The sequence below is a fragment of the Polyodon spathula genome, chromosome 6 (assembly GCF_017654505.1).
Source record: "Polyodon spathula isolate WHYD16114869_AA chromosome 6, ASM1765450v1, whole genome shotgun sequence".
NCBI lineage: Eukaryota > Metazoa > Chordata > Actinopteri > Acipenseriformes > Polyodontidae > Polyodon > Polyodon spathula.
Window position 1 is genome coordinate 30,201,308 of NC_054539.1, and position 9,772 is coordinate 30,211,079.

Sequence of the window (9,772 nt, forward strand, 5' to 3'; positions counted from 1 at the left end):
GCATAACTGAATTTACTGCACTACTCTCCTATTGAATGTCATCCAGCACTTGTATTAATTAAATTAACACAGTGCTCTTTGCCCGCAGATAAGTGTGATCAGCAAGTTTATTGAAACATTGTTTCAAATGAACCAGACAGAGTCTGTTTGAAACTGACCCAATGTGAATTCAACCAATTCAGTATTACTATATTAGAACAACACTTCGCAAAATAAACAGAAGTTGCATAATGAAATACTTGACAACATAAAATAAAACAGAATAAAGCCTACCCTTACTATTTAGGTAAAAATGTACTTTGGCACCTAGTTTATAAATGCAGGAACTGATTTAACAGCAGTTGAATTAGAAAAAAACTACATGCATGGATAAAGTCATTAAAAACATAACATCATTTATAAATCCCTTGAGCTGAAATTCAAAACGAATCTGTAGGATGACCTGCACTGGAAAAGTTAATAAGGGAAAGTCAGATTCAATAAACCTAACAGCTATTAATTTCTTCCTTTTGTTTACTTTAGGAAAGGATAATTCCCCAAAGAAAGTACCCTCTACCATAAATAAAGTTCAAAGCCGAATCCAACATAAAAGCAAGGGTATCCAGTTTAATGTAAGCGTGATTTTTGTGATTAACTGGCTAGCTGTGCATAAAAAAAAAAAATTAAAAAAATCTTTCCAAAGGTTCTCCCTCAGGAAATGTAGCTGATCCTGCACTAGTTGTGTTACAGTTACTGTGTTATGCATGTCAGATAACTGCCAGCAAAGTATTTTCAATTTTTAGCTTTAATTTCACATGAATAATAATAGAAAGTAAACATCTAGAAAATGATTATATGAAGGGTGCTGAATAAACAGAGGGTCAGAGTTTCAGAAAACATCAACGTTGTTATTTTTTTTCAAAATTAGCCCCACATTTTTTCTAGTGCTCATTGGCTTCTTAAACACCATGAAAATGACAAAAGGGTGTTACATTTTGTGATGGCATTGAAAAAGGAGGTAGCAACATCTTATAAGATGCCATAACTTACATGTTCATATATTTAAATACCAGTAAATTACTTTAAATTCAACCAATATTTCAGCATATTTTCTTTGATAAGTATTTAAATAGTTTTTGCTTAAATATGCATGTTCCCTTTCAATTCAAAAATAACCATCAATGTATGGGACATTGCCGTCAGGCAGTAGGGACTGGCTGAGCTTTATAGCAAAGCTCCCGATAGGCCTCTGTGCAAGCTGTCGTGTAAGCCCGCCCCCCCTGGGAGCTTACTATACTCAGCGCGCAGAGACTCTCTTCCTCTTTTGTCTTCAGCATCGGTAACGGTAGGTACTAGAGCTCGTACTGATTGTACTCACAAAGCTTAGGCTTGAGAAACTGGTTTTGGCCCCTTCTCTGAGTTTATTTCAGTATGTTTATTACTGGTTATTGGATTATATAATTGTGTTATATATTTTTTATATATTACTTTATATATATCCTTCACGCTTTGCTTCGGCATCGCGCTTTTATTTAACGTCGTGGTCTCCGTCTTCTATTATTTATAATATTATTATAAATATTATTATTACATTTGGGTTGTATATATTTATATTTCAGATTTATTTATATTTTAGGACGTGCGCATATTGCAGTCGGTCTTGCCTGGCTAGACCGTGTGTGTGTGGAGTCTGCTTTGCGGCCCTCTAGAGTTAGAGTTGCAGTTCCCCACCACGTGGTAGCTGTACTGCTTGCCCTACAGTCCCTTCTACAGTACACCAAGCACTCACTGCAGCATTCCAGAATAATAATTTAAAAAAAAAAAAAAAAAAAAAAAAGCCCTTTTCACCAAAAAGAAGATGACCACCAAGCACATACTCCCATTAGCACCTATGTAGGTATTAACACCAAATAAGACACTGTACCAGCACCAACGCCTCTGCTCTGCGGGTCAGCTGAAGCTTAGGCATCTTGTGCTAGCGTCTCGACGCTCGGTACTCGCTCTGCGAGGTGTCAGTGCTTTGGCATTCGGTGTAGCGCTTCCATGCTCGGTGCAGCGCTTCCGCGCTTGGGACTCGGTGCTCGACGTTGACGCCATATGCTCGACGCTCGGCGCTTCGACGCCATGTGCTCGACGCTCGGCGCCTCGACGCTACACGCTCGGCGCTTCAACGCTACACGCTCGGCGCTTCAACGCCACACGCTCGGCGCGTGACGCCTTGACGCTATATGCTCGATGCATTGGCGCTCTGCCGCTTGCTGTTTGACGTTCTCGACTCGACACTTGCCGTTCGGTCAATGTTTACGGTGCCGTGCTCGCACAAGATGTCGGGCTTTCACCGGTGCACGTCCTGTCAGGCTAAGCTGCCTACCAGTGACCCTCAAGAGGAGTGCGTGGCATGCCTCGTGCTGGAGCACGCCGTATCTGCGCTGGCGGATAGGGCTTTTTGCAGTCTCTGTGCTGTCTTTCAGACACGCACCCTTCGACAAAGGTCCAAGAAGTCAATGGGTGGGCACTCTGCTTCACCTGGATCTACCCACACTGTCTCAGCCCCGCCGTCGTCCACTGCAACGCCGCTAGGGAGACTGCAGCTCTCCACGTGCCCGGCCTCCCAGGTCACAGCTGGTCAGAGGTCCCCCACCAGACGCGCTTGGGCTAGCAGCCCCTCCCCTTCTAGGGCACACCCTCGTCGGGATTCTAGGTCGTGCTTCAGGTCGCATCGCTGTAGGGGATGCTCTCGTTCCCCTCGTCGAGACAGGCGGCGCTCGGACAAGTCTGAGGTGGCAGAATTAACCTCCAAGATGACTCAGTTCATGGAGGTCATGATGGGACAGCAGTCCCTGTTTATGTCTTTGGCTATTGCAGTGCCTTGAGCCCCAGAACAACCCACTGGACCCGTCTCCAGCCAACCAGTGGCCCCCCCACAACCTCTATCGGATGTTTCCCTTCCGATACAGCCGCAGCAGGACTGGGATATAGATGCAGTCTCCAGAGATGCTTCTGACATCCTGGAAGGGGACAGTGTAGAGGCTGAGGTAGCCTCCCACCACTCGGACCAGGACGCTGAGTCCGAGGAGATGGACACTGACAACCCTATGTGGTCTGTGGTTGACAGAGCAACCCGCCACTTGGGTATTGATTGATCTGTTTGAATCGCCTTCGGCCCAGTCCTGTCAGTCCAGGATGCTCCCAGCATTCCCGGACTTTGTCTCTGCTCCTGCAACGTCTCGCAAGGCTTCGGCCTTTACTATGCAGGGGGCCAGCAAGGCTGGCCTAGCGTCCTTCCCACCGGTGGACGCTGCGTTTGCCGCGTTGGTGAAAACGCCCCAATCAATCCCGGACACACGTTTGGTCTGGCAGTAGAGGAGATGCTACAACATTCCGTCAAGGCACGAGAGGTGTCGCAGCAAATGGCCAAGATGTGGCCAAGCAAACAGTTCCAGCCGAAGCGGCCCCAGGGATAGCCCGGGCGCAAGGCACCGCCACAGCAGCAAGCACAACCACGGGGTGGTAAGACCTCCCCCGCATGTCTATCAGTGTGGCTTGGGGTTACAAAACCGCAGCACGTAGAATGGCGCCCTAGAGGAGGTGGCAGGTCATGTCCTTGTGGCTCCGGCCGGGCCCCTTGTGAGCGTGAGCAGCCAAAGCAGCCCTGAGACACCCAGGCAGCTATTAGCCAACCCCTACACTGTTCCACAGCTCCAGTTCTGGCAACACTGCGCCAACGACATCTGGGTGCACAAGACCATTTCCACCGAGTACACCCTTCAGATCCAGTTAAAGCCTCCCCCCTTCAGGGGGGTGGTCATAACTGCAGTGAAGGACTCGGTTTAGTCCTCAGCTCTGAATGCGGAGATACAGGCACTGCTCAGGAAGCATGCCATTCAACAAGTATACCCTGCTCTGATTGACCAGGGGTTCTATTCCAAATCCTTCCTAGTGCCCAAAAAGGACGGCGGGTTCCACCCTATTTTAGATCTGTGAGTACTGAACAGATACCTACGGCAGTTATTGTTCAGGATGCTTACGCACAGGCACATCATCCAGTCAGTCCAACATGGCAACTGATTTACCACTGTGGACCTGACAGATGCGTACTTTCACGTTCCCATCTGCCCGGGTCACAGGAAGTATCTGCGTTTTGCATTCCAGAGCAGGGTGTACGAGTTTTGTGTCCTCCCATTTGGTCTATCTCTAGCTCCTCAAACCTTTTCAAAATGTATGAATGCCATTTTAGCCCCTTTGCGGGCTCAAGGTGTCCGACTACTGAACTATCAGGATGACTGGCTCGTCTGCATGCAGTCAAAGGAGCAGCTGGCACAGCACACAGTGATGGTTACGAACCATATTCAGCGGCTGGGTATGAAGGTCAATTCAGAGAAGAGCCGCCTCGTGCCAAGCCAACAGACCGAGTTTGTGGGGTTGCATCTGGACTCAGTATCCATGGAAGCAACCCTGTCGACACAAAGAGTTGCCTCGCTGGAACGGTGTCTCTCCCTGTTCAGGTTGAGAGAAACAATCAGCATGGAGCTGTGTCAGCGCATGCTAGGGCTGATGGCTGCCGCCTCACAAGCCCTTCCCTTGGGCTTATTACACCAGAGACCTCTACTGGCCTGGTTCAGTGCCTTCGCGTTACATCTGCGAAGAGACAAAGGTATCCTGAACCTGCTGGGAAGCACTACGCTGGTGGATAGTTCTGGCAAACATCCGCCAGGGCGTTCGCCTGGGTCCCATCTTCCGAAAGGAAGTGGTTACGACTGACGCTTCCAACCAAGGTTGGGGAGCAGTCTGGAAAGGCTCAGGGACCCGCGGAGTGTGGTCAGGACCCTGGAGGTTAGCCCACATCAACGCTCTGGAATTCAGAGCAGTGGACCTCGCCATCCGGCACTTCTTGCCAGTGCTTCTAGACAAGCAAGTGTTGGTGCGGTCGGACAACACCACCGTTGTGGCATGTATCAACCGCCAGGGCGGCCTATGGTCCCCCCGCCTTCACCGAATGGTAGCACGGCTGTTGCTATGGGCACGGCTGTTGCTATGGGCGCAGCCGCGCTTGACCTTTCTGCGCGCGGTTCACCTACCGGGCAGAGTCAATTACGCAGCGGACCTCCTATCCAGAGGAGGCCCTCTTGCAGGAGAATGGTATCTCCACCCTCAGGTGGTAGAGCGCATCTGGGAATGGTTCAGCAGAGCACAGGTAGATCTCTTCGCTTCGCGAGAGACCACGCACTGCCCCCTATGGTTCTCGGTGAGGGATCCCAACAGCCCCCTAGGAGTCGACGCACTGGCTCACGATTGGCCGCCTGTCCTCCTATATGCATTTCCACCGATTCTGATGCTCCCAGCCCTCTTAGAGAAGGTCAGGGTAGAGCAAGCGACTGTGATTCTGATCGCTCCTTGGTGGCCTCGGAGAGTATGGTTCCTGAGCGTGGTACAGTTACTACATGGTCAACCGCAGGAGCTTCCCCTGCCAGCAGACCTATTGTCCCAGGCCGAAGGATGGCTTTGGCACCCGAACCCCAAGCTCATGCAGCTATGGGCTTGGCCCCTGAATGGGAGAGCCTGTCAGCCTTAGGGCTTTCGACAGCGGTGATCTCGACCATTCAGAGCGCTAGAGCGCCCTCTACCAGGTCGCAGTACACGTACAAATGGCAGTTGTTCCAAGATTGGTGTCTGGTGGGGGGCCATGACCCAATATCTTGCCCTATGGCAGTAAAATTACAGTTTCTGCAGAAACTGTTAGATGAAGGGAAATCTCCTTCTACACTCAAAGTGTATTTAGCTGCCATATCAGCCTACCATGTACGCATTGACGGATTATCACCAGGTTGCCATTTTTTGGCATCTCAGTTCCTTAAAGGCGCAAGACGCTTGTGACCTCCAAGAATGACCAACTTACCATCATGAAGCCTTGACGCAGTGCTAGAAGCCCTTACCAAGGCACCGTTTGAGCCTCTCCACACAGTGGATATGAAGCTCATATCTATGAAAACCGCGTTTTTGCTGTCAGTAGTGTCAGCAAAATGCATCAGCGAGTTACATGAACTGTCAGTGCATCATTCATGTATCCGCTTCGCAGGAGACGGTTCTAGGGTATCAATGCGCCCAAATCCAGCCTTTTTGCCAAAGGTTATATCTCCGTTTCATATGAACCAGCCGGTTGAGTTGATGACGTTCCATCCTCCTCCCTTTTCCTCTCCAGAGGAACAACGGTTACACATGCTCTGCCCTGTGCGGGCATTGAGGTGTTACATTGACAGTACTAAGACTGTGAGGCAAACAGAACAACTGTTCATATGCCATGGTTCTAAGACCTTGGGTCAGCCGTTGTCAAAACAACGCCTTTCCCACTGGATTGTGCATGCTATTAAATTAGCCTATGAGTCTGCAGGCCTTCCACCGCCAGGGCATATATTTGCGCGGCAGCCAGTTGGGCTACACCGCATACCTTTATGAGGTTTTACAGGTTATACGTGCTGGATTCCTCTGCTCCATTAATTGGAGCATCTGTACTACACTCTATGGCACCTCAGGATGCTGATGTAGTGTCTAATACCCCACCGTAGGACAGTTGTCATTACGAGCATAGACGCTGAGGCGCAGCTCCGCATATGCCTAGATGTATTGCTTACGCAATTGCGTTATGACGTAAGTCTGTCCTACTGCCGAGAATCTTCCCTCGCGACGGCTTGAGTACACTTTTCCCATACGTTGATGGTTATTTCCGAATTGAAAGGGAACGATAGGTTGCAGATGCAACCCCGGTTCCCTGAAAGAGAAAATAACCATCAAGCCGTGAGGTCGCTCCGGAAGCCTTTTCGGCCCAAAGAGCAAAAGAGGAAGAGAGTCTCTGTGTGTTGCGTATAGTAAGCTCCCAGAGGGGCGGGCTTACACGGCAGCTCGCGCAGAGTCCTTTCGGCAACTTTGCTATAAAGCTCAGCCAATCCCTACTGCCTGACGGCAATGTCCCATATGTTGATGGTTATTTTCTCTTTCAGGGAACCGGGGTTGCATCTGCAACCTATCGTTTTACATTGTTCTGTGTCAGATAAGATAGACAACACCAGGATACAAGAAAAATAACACAATAGATAATTTAAGATATGGGTAGTTTTGGTTGCAAACCCTAACTGAAAAAAATAATAATAACCCATTAACATTTAATAGTGGGATATCAAGTAATTTTATTTTTTTTTTCCCAACTGTAATAAAAAAAAAGTGTGTTTTAGAAAGTTCTAGAAATGCGTTCGAGTTCATCTTTGCCCTTGCCCTATAATAACCCCATATCTTATATAACTTGTTTTTGTCACGTTTATATAACTTGTTTTGGTTAGAATGTTCTAGGGAAAGGAATAGTTTATTCAGAGGGCCGATCACTCTCTCGCATGCAAAAGCCTAACTTGGTAAGTTATAAAGGATGGGGTTCTCCTCTGCTCTGATGAGAGTCAGCCGTGAGGATTAGCGTGCAGTCCTGCTCGGTAATTTCTTGGAGACAGCTGCTTTCTCTTACCAGGGTCGAAGGGCTCTCCCGATCCGCTTGGAAGGGTAAGAATTAGTTCAGTTGTGTCTCATGGATTGTATTGATCTGTGATTAATATAATCTTTGTATGTAACCTTGTTGGGTTATGTCCCGTTAGGGATATCGTTATTCGCAGTATAGCATCTGTGTATGTAACTGCGTGTGTGTGTGTGTGTGTGTGTGTGTGTGAAATAATAAAGGACCTTTTAAAATTACTCTGTGAAGTAATTGCCTTATTTACTTCCACATCAACTTCCTTTTAAATTTAAAGTAATTAAATTTCACACAACATCAACAAACCCCTTTGTAACAGGGCGAGTAGCCCTGGTCAGTTTTATTTTTAGAACGGGGTCTCCCCCTCCACCCCTGTGTTGTTTTTATGTATTATGTGTTTATTTGTTTATTTTATTGTGTTTTATAGACACAACAAAAAGGCTGAAATATATGCTGGGGCCTGAAATCCAAATTAGATCGTGAGAACACGTAATCGTCTTCGTGGCGAACAATACATAAACAAAAAAAGACAAAAGAAAAAGGTTTTTTTTTTAAAGGCTGTCTGACACCAAAACCAATCTCTGCACTCCACCCGTTAATAATTATTTGTATATATATATATATATATATATATATATATATATATATATAAATGACAGGGAGGCTGAATCACAGCGAAAGCCTATGTGTTTTGTTATTGTTTTGACTGAGTAGCCGTACGTTTGTTTTGTTTTTATTTTGTTCTGGCAGAGACGAAATTGGCAGCCCTTCCTCTGCCAGTTGCTGATTTAAAACCCTGTGCAGAAGGTGACCAACTCCCGAATTAATTCAGTGATTAGTTAGTTGCTAAATCGGGAGATGGTCACCTATATAAAAAGCCTGCAGCTCTCCTTGCTCGGGGTAGGTGTACGGAGGAGAGTACAAGAGCGAGTGAGGAGCGAGAGGAGATATTTAAAAAGAAACTTAAAGGATCATTAAAGGCTACTCCCCAGCCGCACCTTAATGTTAGTGCTTGTGATTAGTTTTGTTTGATTGTTTTATTTTGCTTAAATATTTTATTTATTTTTGTATTTAATAAATGGCACGCTGTGCCTTTGAACTGCAGTTGTTCTTCCTGTACTTTGTTTTTGTCTGTTCCTTCCTCTTCTGGTCTGACGTCACCGCAACACCATTTCCTGCCACACGTGGTGGTATGGTGGGATCACCAGTGCCTCCTGGACTCAGGCCAGAAGTGGTACTGCAGAAGGGTACTGCTTTTTTAGTTTTTTTTTTTTTTTTATTATTATAATTTTTTGAGTGAGGAAGAGAAGGATGGGAGGAAGAAGAGGGAAAAGGAGGAGCTGGAGGAAGCAGCAGCAACAGCCCAATAATTGGAGCAAAAACAGAGGTCTGCGAACTGACTTAGGGGCAGCTAATTGACCTGAGCCGCAGCAAGTCTGCCTGACATGCTTTAGGGGGGAGGAGTGGTAATTTAAAGTTGGCGAGGTTGGCCACATATTGCCTGACTGCTACCACTCTCCACCTCAGGAAGAAGAGGAAGAGGTTGGCTGCGAAGCCCTCCTCCGCAGTATGGGAGTGCATTATTGCTGCTGCATCTGTGGCTAGTGCGGGCATTTCCCAGCAAATTGCCCTCTCCCACCAGAGGAACGCCTGCTGTGCCCACCCCCACTACAGCCCGAGTGGGAGGAGCCCGAACATCCTGCGCCTGAGTGGGATCATCCTGTGAGAGGAGCCTCAACGTCCTGCGTCTGAGTGAGAGGAGCCCATGCTTCCACAGCCCAAGAGTGTGGAGTCGGTGCATCCACAGCCCAAAAGGGGGGAGTTGGTGCTTCCACAGCCCAAGAGGGAAGAGGCGTGTGTCAACAGCCCAAGAAGGGGAAGGTCGAACGTCCACAGCCCAGGTACCCACCAGCAAAGGGAGAATACCTGCTGGTGGCCCCTCCACCGCCATGGGAGGACTATTTGTTGCTCCCACCTCCACCAGCAGAGGGAGAATACCTGCTGGTTCCACCTCCACTACCGTGGGAGGACTATGTAAAAGATGCCACTCCCACCTCCACCAGCAGAGAGAGCATGCCTGCTGGTTCCCCCGCTGCAGCCAGAAGGGGAGGAGCCCCTGCCGCCTTCGGCGCCAGAAGGGGAGGAGCCCTTGCCGCCTTTGCCAGGAGCAGAGCAGCAGGAGCTGCTGCTGTCTCCACTCCCGCTAGAGGGAGAGAAGTAGGAGCTGCCTCTCCCTTCAGTATTGGAGGGACCAGGGCAGGATGACTCGTCTTTAATCGTTCT

General features: G+C 48.2%; 1 pseudogene; it reads left to right on the plus strand.

Moving 5' to 3' along the window:
- Nucleotides 1-3,162: 3,162 nt before the first annotated feature.
- On the plus strand, nt 3,163-9,215 carry LOC121317666 (annotated as a pseudogene).
- The last annotated feature ends 557 nt before the right edge of the window (nt 9,216-9,772 follow it).